Source organism: Silurus aristotelis (genome assembly GCF_946808225.1).
Source record: "Silurus aristotelis genome assembly, chromosome: 15".
Taxonomy (NCBI): Eukaryota; Metazoa; Chordata; class Actinopteri; order Siluriformes; family Siluridae; genus Silurus; species Silurus aristotelis.
Genome location: NC_139588.1, coordinates 10,412,715 through 10,429,675, shown reverse-complemented (window position 1 = coordinate 10,429,675; position 16,961 = coordinate 10,412,715). Strand labels below are relative to the sequence as shown.

At 37.6% G+C, this 16,961-nt stretch overlaps 1 protein-coding gene across 1 annotated transcript in view; it reads left to right on the top strand.

The window, feature by feature from the left end:
- Nucleotides 1–16,961, top strand: part of xkr6b (XK, Kell blood group complex subunit-related family, member 6b) — a gene marked incomplete at its 5' end in the record, with an annotated part of 43,349 nt that overhangs the window by 23,633 nt on the left and 2,755 nt on the right. The window lies entirely within an intron of this gene.

The window sequence follows — 16,961 nt, the reverse complement described above, 5'->3', positions numbered from 1 at the left end:
TTTAAAGTACCAACCCTAACCTCCACTCTCTTACACTTCTCCTTTTCCTGCTTACTCAGTAGTCGTATTACTCCTCTCCTTTTTCTCCTTCAGCTAACAGTAGCCCAATTTCCACCGGTACCCTGTTGGCTAACAATACCTGTGGTGGTCGTTGGTAACCCGGGCCTGAACCGATCCAGTATGAAATTCTCTTTTGTAGTGCGCATATTTGATTTGGCACATGTTTTACGCTGGATGCTCTTCCTAACACAAATCTCCCTATTTATCCAGGCTTGGGACCGGCACTAAGAGTGCAGTGGCTTGTGCAACCCTAATGGCTGGGTTGCTAATACAACAAGCTATGAAAGACAAAAACTGTTAAAGCCTGCATTCTCTCTCTGAGTGCTGGTGTGACGCTGTGGGAGCTCTGTGATATGGTGTTTATCTGCTCGGGTGGGTTTGCATGCACTGAAGTTTAAAGTCATGTCTATGCCAGTATTACTAAGTGTCACTGATGTAATGCATCTGTCTGTCTGACTCAAAAGCCAGTCTGGAACACTGATAGGCTTAGCATGTGTGGGGAATAGTAATGACAACAACACATCTTGTGTGGCTAGTGATGGTTGCATAGGTTGGTCCTTCTGCTTTCAGTTATTAATTTCCTTTCTGTTCGTCTACTGAAATCTTGCAGTTATGGGCATAAAGTTGGAGGAAAGAGGAGTGGTCGAGAATATATACGGACAAATTAGCTTCATTTTATTCTCACCATATTTTGTCTGTTTTTTCTACAAAATGTTTCTTGTCTTCTTCACTCTACCGGTTAGGTTACATTTACTTACAACCTAATAACCTCGATACTAATCAACCTGATGGCTTAATTTGAGTATATTTCCTTCATGTAAACACCCAGATTATTTCGATTGAGCCCGGTCCGAATAAAATTGCAGGTGGATTGAAAGTTTAAACAATTGAATCTGACAATTTGCTCAATTGTATTAAAAAATAACAGTGCAGTGGTTTCTCTTTTTGATGTAAATGGGATGACTGGCATTCTGCACATGCAGTAAGCAGTACTTTCAGAATCTGCAGTTGGATTGAATTTATCTGGAGTGATGAAAATGGACACATGTAAACATTCATATTGTTTTGTCAGAAGAGTGTAGTCTCTGTCTCTGTCTACTTTTTCAGGCTTTCACTCAGAACAGATCAATATGTATAAGGGGTTTGTGTGTGTGTGTGTGTGTGTGTGTGTGTGTGTGTGTGTGTGTGTGTGTGTGTGTGTGTGTGTGTGTTTAAACCAATGTTCTTATGCTACAGTGTATGAAAGAAGAAAGATTTCTTATGGGATTGGCTTAAACGCTAGTGGCAAAAGAAGCTAAGTCCTGGCTAGAGTTTTATGAATGAAACAAGGAACATGAAATTGACTGTAATAATATAGCTAATTGAAGTAATCTATATATGATAGCTCAGTGCTAGATTTGAAATAAGATGCATTTATTTTGAAATGTATAAGATTGATGATTTGTTGTATTATTGTGGTGACTCAGTCTAGTTTACTCTAATATTAAAATAGCGAACTCCTTTCCACCACACTTAAGGGTTGGCAGGTCTGATACAGCAATACCACAATTTGAAGACCTCTATTTTAGATCATGCAAATTCTACACATGTCTCAAATGTATTTGAGTAATATTAAATATATAAAAAAACGCATTAGCAATAAATTAATTCTTAAATATTTCATCCCTGTAGAAGCCTTTTTTTTTTTCTACGGTGGTTCACTCAGACGAGAAAAGAGGAGATGGCATCTACGCCATAGACAGTACTCATGTTGATTTTATGTGGCATGTTGATGGTTACAACCCTTTTTGAAATTCTACTTACACAAAGAGTTCTATAACCATAGCAGATAGCTGCTCGGTCAGCTTATCCATGATATGTGCACAGGTTTTATTTTTTCGCAGCATAGCACAATTACCCAAAATATTCGTTAACTCTAAACCTAAAAATAACATAATGAAGGCTAGGCCAAGTACATCCTTCCCACATGACTGCAATTTGGTATATCATTTTTACAGGCATTTTAATTCACTTTAGTTTTACTAAAGTTTACAATTTACTTCATCAGTACACCAAATAAGAAAAAAGAAAATAATAAATTATTTTATTTTCAGTTGTGCCTCATGCTGCCTGCTGCTGGCAAAACAAAATATTAGACAAATTCTATTTGATATTGTTAAAAACAAGAGCTATTTTATAGTCTGCTGTGTTGTATTGCTGTAGTGTTAAATTTAGAATTTTAAAGATATAAAATTGTAGCAAATATTTGTACAAATATATTAGCTATCTATTAAAACAATTTTAAACTTTTTAGTAATGTTAAAGCATTTCAACAGGAAAACAAATTTCAGACCTCCAGAATACAAGGCTAAATATGGTTATGCATGAATATTGGAGGCAAAAAAAAACCCTTAGGTACTTATTCTGAATATGCCCTAAGCTATGACCTGGATTCTCTATTGTGAATTCTCACATAAAGAGGAAAAACATGTGCAATTTACAGTATGAAAAAAGCATAACAGAAATGACACAAATTCAGAGAAATTACTGTTTTTTTATTTTTATTATTGTAGATCATTCAAAAATGTTGCAAGTCATTATTGCATCTCTCTCACAGCTTCACAGAGGCTTTGTTAATGTTGTGTTTGTAAAAAAAAAAAAAAAAAAAAAAAAAAAACCTTTTCGTTCATTCTTTCATTTATTCTTTTAAAAAATGTTCTCCTTTCGGTTTTCTAAAAGAACCTGAAAGATGGATTTTGTTGTTTGTTTGCTTTTATGGTGATAATTTCTCGGCCAAACGATCTACTTTTCCTGACTTCACTAGATCAGTGGCACTAGATCAAAGTGACGTGAGACACAGTATGATTATGCTTAGTGTTGAGAGACGGCCTCAGGTCAGAGTACTGTTCGTCTGGCACCATGAATCTGCCATATGACAGTACATGCCTATAACTGGCAACATGGCCCATGGAGTGAATGATGATGAATGCTGACTATGGAAACCGGGAGCCAGAGGCATATAAAAAAACAACAATGCCCCACAGCACCACAAACACTTTTGCCGGAGGTTGCGATAAATGTAACGTTACTTTACAGGATTCTGTAAATAGCTGTAAACTCTCACAGGAGTGAAGATGTATGAAACAGTAAAACAATGTGTGTGGGGGTGTGTAGGGGGTTTACAGAAATTGTTTGTTTATACAAGCTTGTATGCTTGTATTTTTCTATGAATGTCCATTAATCGTGGTTTTTCAGAGCAGAGCAGAGCAGACAGAATATATAAAACTGAACTGATTTTATGAATTTTGGATGGAGAAATCCCCTATGCAGATGTTCAGAGGTGTGCTCACATCTATCATCATCAGAAAGGCGCCACTAAGCTGTGAGGCGGGCGCCCACAGGCACCTGGAGAGCACGAAACACTATCAACATGGCTTCAAACATTACAGATGCGCGATCAAACGTTCTCTTAGTACTCCTCCTGTGAGAGCTCTGCATGATGAGGCAGCAGCTGCTTTTCTCTCACCGCAATCATACGGTTTTCCTTTACGTGCAGCTGTTTAGTAAGGGTTAAAGACAGTCTATATTCATATTCATCTCTACTAGACCTCTTCCTCTCTCATCCTAATTTACCTCTGTCACTCATTCCCTCCTCTTACCCTGAAGAAGCATAGCGGATATAGTCCAGCAAGGCTTGAAAAGAGAGAGGCGGGGGTGGACGTGAAATGGTATGGTCTGATAGATGGAGCGGGGGAGAGACGTAGAGACAGAGTATGTGAGTGGAATAGCAAAAGAGCCCCAGAGACAGGAGGAGAAAAGGGGGGGGAGGTGGAGGCACAGAGCCAGAAAATTGGCTTGCTTGTTTGGTGATTAGTTTACCTCCTGGGTTCTTCTATTCTTTTTGTGGTCTAACTCGCTTTTTCCCCCACACTCCTCATGCTTGCTCTCTTGCCCAGATCATCATTCAGGCTGTCTTTCTTTTTCTGTGATTGCAGCAGTCTATAGTTCTTGAGCTTCCTTAACTTGTCTCAAGGCTGGAACATTACACTTCTACTCATCACACTATCTCATAAGTCTAGGCTTTATTTTCCTTTTAATGCAGGAAAGGGTGCACAGCTGCTTCCTTGTCAACTGATATGTAAAGGGAAAAAGTCCTTTTGGAAAATAAAAGTAGCATAGGCCTTTGTGCAGAACACAGCAGTGAACCCAGGCTATTTACTGTACAATGACAAATTACCCACTTATAAATGCAGACACCAGCAAGCACACTGCAAAGTTTGGGTGCTTTGAAACAGAAAAGGTATTGCTTGTGTGCTGCCACTGACTGCATCAAAAAAGCACAAACACCAGGAATCAGTTCTTTGTAACAAAAAATTAATAAAGAAAATATTCCTGATGTCCCTATCCTGCACTGTAGTTGGGTCAGTTTCGAAAGCTAGCAACCATCTGAAAGGCAACTAGGTCAAGCTGTCTTTTCATCCTGGCTTAGTCAAGCCTCTTGTTTGCTTGATGTGAGCCGTCATTCTCCAAAGGAATGATAAAGCATCTCATCATCTTCCATACAGTGGAAATTCCCCACTCTCTTACTTTCTGTTTAAAATCAATAGTTGCTGTCAAGTTTTTTTTTTTTTTTTTTTTTGCTTTATTCTGTGATTGTTGCCCAAAATCATAACAGCTAGCAAATCTCTTGCCTTTTTTTGTTTAGCCAATGAAAACCTCCAAATTACCTACAAAACTTTTTAGTTGATGATTTTAATACCTGTTAGGGTATGGTTCAATTTTACACAATATTAGATTTTGTTTATTAGCAGGCATTAGGATATACAAGGTCTTCACAATTTATCACGCGGTAACCCACAATTGGACTATATTATCACTACACTTCTGCTTAAGTCATTCTGATAGAGATATGATATGGTTAATCATCGACTCTTTTATGTTATGACAGCAAACCGGATGTCATAATATGACATCAATGTCAGATGAAATATGTTACACTTTCTACTCAGAAGTGGCCCAGGGCCCAGTGCCCAGTATATAATGATTAAGTATATAACAGTAATAATTTTGTAATTATTTGCATCGTTGTCTTAATAGAACATATTTTGATTTGGCACACATTTTTATGTTGGATGCCCTTCCTAATGTAACCTTCCCCTTTTTTAACTAGCACTGAGAGTGCACTGGCTTGTGAAAACCCCCAGTGGCTCAATTGGTTCCCTGCCCAGGAATTAAACCCATGCCACAGCAATAAAAGCATGGGATTCTTAGCCGCTAGACCACCAGAGAACCTAAGCCTTTACTTCTAACACTTGGCTTAATTTGTGCTGAACACTAGCTATGAAGCTAAGCTAAGAAGTAAGAATTCCCTCTTGTCAAAGGTTTCATCTAAAAGAAAAGACAACACAAACTCTTGGATGAGACCATGACTATACCAATCAATTAAGTAAGCATAAAAAATAGAGTTTTCTTAGTAGTTTCTTGTGGTATCAAAATAATAAAAACTACAAAACACAATTGCAAAACATTATTTTAATTAACAATGCAAGGAATACCTACAGTAGCAAGAAAGGATAACATGGGAAACTTGGCCATGTACAGTAAGGCCATGTGTGCTCTGTGTGGTGGAGATAAATGGACCAGTTAACAGGTCCCTGATCACAGTGATAATCTACTACTCATATGTATCCAGCCACAGGAGAGCTGGAAATCTATTTACAGGAAATCATTGCCTGGTAGAGCCAAAGCCAGTGCATTTTGGCTAGAGAACGCATTCAAAAGGACAACGTTTCTACCCAATTTGCTGCTATTTACAACCCCGGGGCACCAGTGCTGTGCATGTGCATATTCTGACTGTGATAAAGTAGCATGTTAAATGCTTTTGTAGCTGAGAATTTCTTATAAGGAACTGGGACACAAGGACAAAGGCACACAAGGACAGTTCAGCATACTCAATTCGGATAAGTTCTTGAGACAGTTTTCTTCATAATGGCGAGGTAATCTATCCTCATTAGGAAAGTAAGCACAACTCCATACTGGACATGATGCCATGGTTTGATTCTCTTCTCCCAACCCTTGATGTAAACTCATTAATCAGCCTAAAATGGCAGTCCAGGTGACAGTAAATGGGAGGTCACAGATGACTGCATGGCTGAAGCTTGCACTACCAGAAGGAAGCAGTTGTGCTTTCGTCACTGCCACCTCCCTCCTCCTCCATCTCACGGTGAGCTCATGGTCATGTGATCAGCAGCCCTGCTGCCCCCATGAGTGGGCGGTTGCTAATAGTGACAAAATGTGGCTGTGTGGAGCCAGGCAGAGTGTGAGAGACTCAGAGTTCCACTGATGACTATGAGCTGTGAGACTGTGAGAAACAGACACAAACACACATTGAAGGGAGTCAGGCTTTTGTTTGCAAATAAAATCCAGATTTCTTGGATTTGCTGGTATAAGGCCCAGCTCTATTTATTGCATCAGTATTGAATTTAGATTGAAGATTAGTTTAAGCAAAGACCAACACTAACATATGTGTCTGAAAATAGCCAATACATCCCAGAGAGATTTTAGTAGTGTTAATTATTTGAGCCCTCACCATGAGAGGCACTTGTGCTGATTCCTCAATTACAATGGTGCATTAGTTGGTATTTGACACAGGACGTTGTTTACTGCCAGTAACACCTTTGAGGAGCTGTGTATACACTAGACAGAATGGAGACACAGTAAGTGATAAAGTCACGGTTATCAACACATATGGAGACAATATCTGAAATTCGTCTACACTGACAGTTATAATGGGAGCTTTGTGACAGAATTTTTTCAACTCCGGCTAATTTTACATACGGTAAAAGTGCTCGGCATGGTGGGGGAACAACTGAGACAGACAAAAAAAAAGAGTGAATAGGACAGAGCACCTAAATAAGCCTTATCCAGTTCTCCATTATTGTACACAGACAAACAAACACATCCACACTGAACATATTTTTTTTTAAATATGTGTTACGTAAAGGGGAGTAACAGGTGAGACAGAATTCAGACACACAGCAGTGATCAGCAGCCAAGTGATTTTACATTCCTTAAAAGTGAACAGGGCTTTACATATTGTGTAAGTAAGAGATATACAGGAACATTTGAACACACATGCACGTTATAGGTATGCACAATGGACGCTGTCTGAAGTCCAGACATAACATTGCATTAAATAGATAAATAAATAAATATACAATCACACAATTATGGTAAAAAATATAGTCCTATGCATCATTTGGAACTTTGCATTTGCAAAATGGCTTGTAGAATAATTTTAGCATTGAGCGGGTGTACAGGTGTTCCTATTAAAGTGGCTGTTTAGAACATAGCACTTGATGAAACTGCACTTTATTTGACAGCAAAGTGCCGTTAAGGGGTCTTCTCAAGCTTATTTGAATCATTGTGTCACCTGCCATAAATATTATTTCATTGATACATAGAAAGGCTTTTGTGTCCCAGTGGGAAGTGTTTAAACCCAAACTGTCTTAAAATGAGGCATTTTCTAGCTTTCTCTTGGGAGGACTGGAAGCTTTTAAATCTGCCGCTGTCAGACTTTCATGAAAGCCCAAATTGAATTCCGAAGCTTTTGTATGTTTTTTTTTCCCCTTTCCTCACAGTGAATAGGATCGCAGCTATAAATACTTCCGACTCAGAGTGCCAAACATATTCTGTATAATGAGGGAGAACCAGAACACAGGCACAAAGTCAGGAGAGACGAGAAGGTAAAGAGACACAAAAGGTGGTCTGGAATTGGAGCTTTCACAGCAGGTAGTGTAGCAGATCTCATTGACAGTCTCAGCAATGTTCCCTCTCAACTTCATCGAGTGACTCACTGAATGAGTCATATGAATCCTGCTTCACAAACACACACCCCTCTCATCAGTTACACAAACAAAATCACATTCAGAGATGCAGACCTTTTACCCTCTCAACCTTCACCACAACTTAACAGACCTTTTCTCCTAATACACACACAAGAGTCTGTATTAAAGACAGCCAAGATGCCTTCTGTAGCATGCAACAAGGGTTCCTCCAATAGCTGCTGATCGTTTCAAAACAGCATCACACAGTCAGTATGTCTGCTTGTGTCTGTAGTGCTCACAATTTATAATAGTCACATTGTTTTCATTGTGACCAATGATTGCATGTAGCAGATCTTTTAATATATTGACATGAAATTATTAGAAATTAACAATGCACTGTATGACAGGGTCTTTTATTTTATTTACTTTTTATTATTGTTTAAGTGTTGAAATTTGGTAATACCAAGTTTGTGTTTCCCCTGAATATCACGCAGGATAAATAGAAACTGCAATTCAAACGAAAAACGTTGTTTTGTGTGTAATTTGTACTTATTTTATATATTTTCATCTTGGGGTTTCTTCTGTTGAATATGGGGGGGGGGGATTATATTATTATGAACATTATTTTGTAAAAGTAAGTCTATCTATCTGTCTGTCTGTCTGTTTGTCTGTCTGTCCGTCCGTCCATTCATCCATCCCAGAATTGCTATTTCATCCAAGTCTGTGTGTTTTTCTAATGACCATTAGAGGTGGTTAGGAGGACCCTACGCTGATTTTCTTCATGAGTTTGCTTGTTTTCTCTCAGACCTCCTGATCAGCTTTGATAAAGTGCTGCTTGTAGGAGATTTTAATATTCATGTAGATGATGAAAACGATGCCCTAGGATTATCATTTGTCGATTTACTAAACTCTTTTGGAGTTAAACAAAACGTCACCAGACCAACCCACCGTTTTAACCACACACTAGACTTAATAATATCCCACGGAGCAGACGTCACTGATATAAATATTTTACCTCAGAATGATGACATCACAGACCATTATCTCCTACTGTACACACTACCGGTAGAGCAGATTAACCGTGTTTCACCACGGTATCGACTTGGTAGGACTATTATTCCAACCACTAAGGACAGATTCATAAATAACCTGCCTGATTTATCTCAGTTTCACATTAAACCCATAAATGCTGATCATCTTGATGAGATGGCGAACAACATAGACCTTATCCTCACTAGCACTTTAGACACTGTTGCCCCCATCCGGTTAAAAAAGGTTCGAGAACAAGCAACTGCACCTTGGTATAATAGTCATACGCATGCCCTAAAGAGAACAACACGTAATCTGGAGAGAAAATGGAGGAAAACTAAATTGGAGGTATTTAGAATTGCGTATAAAGACAGTATGCTTAGCTACAGACAGGCGCTAAAAGCTGCTAGAGCTAAACACCTGAGCAAACTCATAGAAAATAACAAAAACAATCCCAGGTTCCTTTTCAGTACAGTCGCTAAATTAACAACAAATCAGGGATCTGAAAAATGTGTTCCATCACAGTTTAGTAGTGAAGACTTTATGAATTTCTTCACTGAAAAAATAGATAACATTCGAAAAACAATTGTGGCAGTTCAACCTCTGACAGCATCTCCTGACACAATCGTACTTACAACCCCACAACTACACTGTTTTACATGTATAGGACAGGAAGAGCTGTATGATGCTATTATGAAAGCTAAATCAACAACATGTCAGTTAGATCCAATTCCCACTAAACTACTGAAGGAAGTGTTATATACAGCTGGTGAGCCTCTTTTAAATATTATTAACTCCTCACTATCGTTAGGTCATGTCCCTAAATCCCTCAAGTTAGCAGTTATTAAGCCCCTCAAAAAAAAACCTAATCTGGATCCAAACACGCTATCGAATTACAGACCAATTTCAAATCTCCCATTTATGTCTAAGATTTTAGAAAAGATTGTCGCTGCCCAGTTATGTAACCACTTGCAGGAGAACAATATCTTTGAAGAGTTTCAGTCAGGTTTTAGGCCCCATCATAGCACAGAAACTGCTCTAGTTAAAATCACTAACGACCTGTTTTTAGCTTCAGACCAAGGCTACATCTCCCTATTAGTTTTACTAGATCTTAGTGCTGCGTTCGACACTATAGATCATGATCTTCTCCTCGATCGCTTACAGAATTACATCGGTATTCAGGGACAGGCATTAAGCTGGTTTAAATCCTACCTGTCCAATCGTTACCATTTCGTAGATTTAAATGGAGAGCTATCCAGGATAATGCTAGTAAATTATGGCGTGCCACAAGGGTCAGTTCTGGGACCCCTGCTTTTTACAATATACATGCTTCCATTAGGAAATATTATTAGAAGGCATGGAATTAGCTTCCATTGTTATGCTGATGATACCCAGCTATATATTTCATCCAAACCAGGCGATACAGCTCAATTAGCTCGCATAACTGAGTGTGTTGAAGAAATAAGAGATTGGATGACCCATAACTTTCTGCTATTAAATCCTGATAAAACGGAGATTTTGCTCATCGGCCCAAAAAATAGTACACAGAAGCTCCAGCATCTCAGCCTGCATTTAGACGGTTGTTCTGTAACTACTAGTTCAACGGTAAAAGACCTGGGAGTTATTTTAGACAGCAACTTATCTTTTAAAAATCACATCAATCAAGTTACAAAAACAGCCTTCTTTCACCTTAGAAATATTTCTAAGCTAAGAAATATGTTATCTATATCTGATGCAGAGAAGCTCGTCCATGCGTTTATGACCTCTAGAATAGACTACTGTAATGCATTACTAGGTGGATGTCCTGCATCATTAATAAACAAGCTTCAGTTAGTTCAGAATGCCGCAGCAAGAGTTCTTACTAGGTCAAGAAAATACGATCATATAACCCCTATCTTATCGTCCCTACATTGGCTTCCTATTAAGTTTCGAATAGACTACAAACTACTGCTACTCACTTATAAAGCACTAAATGGTTTGGCTCCCATGTATCTATCCAGTCTCTTAACACGCTACAATCCGCCACGCTCCCTGAGATCTCAAAACTCTGGGCTTCTAGTAGTTCCTAGAATAGCAAAGTCCACTAAAGGCGGTAGAGCATTTTCACATTTAGCTCCTAAACTCTGGAATAGTCTTCCTGACAGTGTTCGGGGTTCAGATACACTCTCCCAGTTTAAGTGTAGATTAAAAACATATCTTTTTAGCAAAGCCTACACATAACACACATCACGCACATCACATCACAACCTTGTGCTCCAGAACATCTGATCACATGCACATTATCAACTTGTGCTGTTAATATCATGAACAGCAGCTACGCTAATTCCTCTCCACTGCTTCTCTTTCTCTCCCCATCCCGAGGCTTCCTGAGGTTTGGCCAGCTCCAGTCACGTCCCCCCTCGTGAAGATTATGGCCCTATGGATGATCATGGAGAAGTAGATGCCGAGTGTTTAAAGGCCCTGGCATGGAGAAGCTGATGCTGGATCTATGATGATCACAAATTGTTCTGTATTGTTGAAAGATTTATGACCAAACTTTTGATGTCACCCATATGAGGATGGGTTCCCCTTTGAGTCTGGTTCCTCTCAAGGTTTCTTCCTCATATCATCTAAGGGAGTTTTTCCTTGCCACTGTCGCCACGGCTGCTCATCAGGGACAAACGCACACCATTCACCTTCACTGTTGTTTTCTGTAAAGCTGCTTTGAGACAATGTCTGTTGTGAAAAGCGCTATACAAATAAACTTGACTTGACTTGACTTGGTTGCACTTGGTCCTAAAATTATATCTGATATTCATGTCTATGAATATTCTGAAAAGACCAAAGAGTCTTGGCCCTGCTAGGCTGTATTATAACAGCCGCCCCCGAGTGCAAAAACATCCGCTGCACCTGTCTGTCTTTTTAATAGTTAGTTCCTGCACACTTTTTTACTCTAATCTTTAATCACCTCCCCCTTTTTTATACTTTAATTCCTCTTAGAGACAATGCCTGGTTTTCAAGTAGGAGTTAATTAAGCAGAAACAATGCACTACAGACCTTGAATCATTAGTCATTAAAGCATGGGTGCGGCAGGATCCGGGTTGGATCAGCAGCACAGACAGGCCGAGCACTTATAGATGGCCGGGCCAAGTATGCCAAGTGCAGGGTAGCTAACGAGGCATGTGCAAATGCTATGATCTCACCACGAATAATTCATGGGATCCATGTTTCAGGCCAGAGCGCTGCAACAAGAGTCAGTGAGGAGCTTCAGACTGACTGCACACTCAAATCTGACAGAAGGACCTGTTGTACATGCTTGTCAGTGTGCAGACATGTGTGTGTTAATATTAATGCTCCCAAATTTATGTTTCACAAGAGTTATAGATCTTTCACTTCAATAACATGTATGGAAAAATACCCGCCTCCCATGCAAAGCTAGTAATTGAATTTTATTATTTATCCCATTTGCGCATTCATTTGCCCTCTTTTATCTTGTTGACTGTTGCCATGCTTTGTACTGAATTCTGAATATTATGTTTCTGTGTATTTTTAAATGAAGAACATGTGTACAGAAGAAGGCAAAAGAGTCACGGAATTATATTTTTTATATGCTAGATATATTGAAGATATATTTCGAAAATATAACTTATGTTCCAGAAAGAACTGTTGCCTAAAATATTTATTTTGAAAATAGTCTATACTATTTAGCGACCGATGTCTGATAAAAGACACAGAGATGCAGCTGTGAGAATTATTTTTTTTTTTGCAATGAATGTGGCTGTTTCTGTTTCAGCTCATCAGTTGCTCTCCCACATAACAATTAATGACTACTAAATAGTAATCTAATAGTAAAAATAAAATAAGGCACATTTTCCTGAAAAATGAAAAAAAAAAAAATTTCAGGAAATGAAAGTTTGCATGTGGCATATGCGATTTTAAATGTATAATACACCGTCACTGGAACAGCTTGTATAAATGGACTTGCATGGCTAAGCTCCCCGTGTCTTTTAAAGATATAACTGTCATGTAAAAAAATGTTTGGCATCCACATCAGACTATTTGCGGTTAAAATGTCTTAAAATGGCTTACTTTGGGTCTAACCAAGTGCAACCACTCTGTCACGATTATAGCCCTGAACTACAGTACATATTATCCACTACACATCACACCTGATCCCAGCACTCAGAGTGTCGCTTAATTCCTGTTTTGAGTTAATTGGTGTATAATTAGTGTATATAATATCACTTTCATTGCACTATTGGTCTCACCCATGCTTGTAGTTGTTATCTGCCATTTTTGTCTACATGCTCTGGTTTCTTCGATGCTTTATTTCTTTAGCTTTCTTTGTATTATTAAGGATTGTTTGCTCACTATAAATAAATACCTGCATTGCATTAACCACCTTGTAAAACATCACTTCAATTGATTTGCCCAGAGAAGAACTTTTCAGCAAATGAAACTTTCTAACATTTTATTTAATTCTAGTTGTAGAACATCTTGGAAACTTATAAGTTCCTATTTATGATTTATTATCCTATAATCAAATTCTAATACATTTTCTAAATACAATTTCAACAATATGATTTTAAATCCATTTAATAGTTTTAGATTATGTGGAGCCTTATTACAGTGAATGAACTATAGAACAGATAATGTATTAGAACGAGCACATAAATGCAATCAATGTGATTTGTCTCGCAGCTTGCACTATTATCAGATCCATGCTGTTATAGGAAACATGCACTACACAAACATGTTAGAAAGCAACATAATAAGACTACATAAACTCACCATATGGCGCTAACCCTGAGGAATATTCTCGTATTGACTCATATGAACACTAAGGCTTAAACAAAAATGTGAACTACAGCGTTTTCTTCCCTTCGGGAATAGTGAAGGCCAGGCTATTTCTGTCCGTTTCCAAGTTATTGTCTTCGCTTGACTGGCCTCACATCATTATCATGGACCAGGCTCTTCTGTTCCAGCGGAGATTTCCCAGCACTACAGGCACTGGTATGCGAGCAGGCTTTCTCTTACTTTACAGTGCTTTGAGTCAAACTAAAGAGCACTCCAAGTGCAAGCACAGGGTAAATGGGAGAATTTCAAGTGGCAGAATATTAAACAAAAAAGAGAGGCCTTCGTGTTTTTTGCTTTCAGTTTTAATGTACTGAGTAACTCTCCTAAAGATAACGTGCTTTACTGGAGCCCACAATGAAGCCTTTTTGTTACCGTTGTTACTGATGTTTGCCACCAAATGTTCCTTGCTCCCCTTCATAATTACCAGCTCCGATTGCAGCCATTACGCTCCGCCACAAACACAAAGATGATTATGGCTCCAATTAGCCACATCTGAGTGTCGAGTGGCAGGAAGTGATTACGTTTCATTTAAAATATGTTCCAATGATGAATTTCTAAATATAAAAATTCAAGAGTCAAGATAAATAATTCAAGTCAGTTAAAAAAAGACCTGAAAAGATTCAAGGACATAATGTTTTTCATACCATATACAAGATGCAGTTTTTTGAAAAAAAAAAAAAAAAAAAAAAAGGGACCATAGAAAATTATTCAATCCACTGCTCCTTTTTTTTATTGAAAGTATCAATTAATTTTTTTTATTTTTTAATTATTGAATACAAATATTTAAACAGTATTGTAATTATCAACTTCTCCTTTGCACTTTATAGTACCAATTTGTCATGTTGATAAACATCTGATATGCTAGAAAAAATGGGAAAGAATTCCCAGTAAAACCTGTAATTTTCAGCTGAATGCTTATATATATATATATATATATATATATATATATATATATATATATATATATATATATATATATATATATATATATATATATATATATAATAAAAAAAATCGAATTTTTTCATAGTGTACTATGTGTAATTACACAAATAAGCTGATTCCTGCTTAGGCCTCAGTCTTACATGTTTTTAGACAAATATACAGTTCGCCCATAGGGGCAAGTGAGAAAACATGCTCACTGCCCTATTTAGCTCAAATAATTAGAGTTATTATTACACCTAGTTTTCAAAGATTTTAATTGCAACAAGCAATAATAAAAGGGGTCTATTAGGGCAAGAATCTCGATGCTTCTTCTGTGAATATGTTCTATGGAGCAGATGCAATAGACAGGAATGTAAATGAGTTGCCTGGGTGGTCTTTTTTGAAATTATTCTTGATAAGATATACATTTTGGCCATATTGTAGTTGTGTGTTATAGCAAAAAAAATGTAATGCATGTAATATTAGCATTATTAACATAATATAAATCCTCTGCTAAGTGTTTTCTGGGCCCAATATACTCAATAAATAATAGGTGTACTGTTAAATCTGTAAGCTGTAACTTTACTGATTGCAGAATTTTTGGGTAAAAAAAGACTTCCATTACTTGATTAGTCACCATAGGTTGGAAGCTCCAAAATATCTGGGATAAATGTTAAAGTGCGCAAATTATAATTTATGCAGAATAGTTTTTTAAAGTGTTCAACATCACATAGGCTAAACAGTAAACATTGCTGTTAGTTAGTGTGTAAACAGCAAGTGCCTAAGAGCAGATGGCTCAGTTACGGCCACATAACTGCAAGGTTGTTGGCTGCTGCAGCAGCACTTCAAGCTAAAAATCACACATTAATTTCAAGCATCTTAATGATCTTTATGTTAACTATAATTATAAAAATAATAACATGCATGTATCATAAGCCTATTTGACCTGTGAGCAGTACAAAAAGAGAGAGGTGGGTGGCATGATATAATCCCAGGATAACATAAGAATCATTTAACCTGCCTGGATGTGCTTTTATAGGTACATGTTACAAGTCTCCACATGCAATTCCAGCCCTATCAAGAGTTCCTGAGATTGGCTTCACATGGATATTTAATGAATAATAATGCAGTACTAAAAGGATAATGTATTATCCTAACTGGCTTCACTGCAAATGTGAACCAGCTAAATTGGATCCAAGCTAAAAATTTTAACTGTGAACAATTGTAGACTTTTTTCCCCAACTGTTCTTCTCATTCACACATGCCTTTCAAAATCCAAACTTGGGGCAGCCCCAAAATTAACAAAAGCTGATGCCTCAGTCTGTAAATAGCCAGTTTCTCACATCTGGAAGGAAGGATTTTCCACTAACTCACTACAGAGTGTGAAGGCTCAGAAGATAGCAATCTTTTTATTAGCATTGGCCTTCACTGAATTATATCATTTTATTATTAGACTATTTGACATGTTAAAATGAATTCTCACTCATGCTGTTTGCTTTGTAGTGGAATTCCAAGAGGAATACTGAGATCATCATAATCGCCAGACAAACAGCATTGGACTCTGTATCACATTCAGCAAATCTTGCAAAGTAGTGAAATGTACCCTCTAGTGGTGCTACAGATGCACCACAGATATATATTTTGGAGGCTTTTAGCTTCGGTAAGCAGGTATCCTGTGAATGCCATTCACATCACCTTGACCTCATCATCCGAAATATTTAGTATCATTTGCTTTTCTCCACCTGTCTCAGGATACATACATTGCATTCATGGAAATGAGTTAATTACATTTTTACATCACAAGTATATTTATCCACAGTCACTGTCATGTATTTTTCTGTAATGGTTCCTCAGAAGTTAATATTTCCCAGATATCCACATCTCATATCTGATTTCAAACTATTAATTCCAGATGGTTAATTACATGGTACCCTATGTCTCCTCGCCTGCTTAGACAGACACCTGCCTCCTACTGGGCATTTGTGTGTTGGCAGGATGCACTGAAACCTCACTCTGTATGCGCAAATACAGTAATCTTATTTCAGTCTATAACTGTACATATTACTAATGGCTGATTTAGATTTTAATCAAACTAAAAATATATACATACATTTTGCAGATGCACACAAACACAGAGCAGTCACTCGATTATGCAATGTATAATCGAGTGACTGCTCTGTGTTTGTGTGCATCTGCAAAATGTATGTACATATTTTTACATACAGAATATTAAGAGATTCTTTCCTTCTTTCTTTACAGAATGTTGCTCAGTTCCCGAATGCATTCAGTGATTGATAATTAGAATCA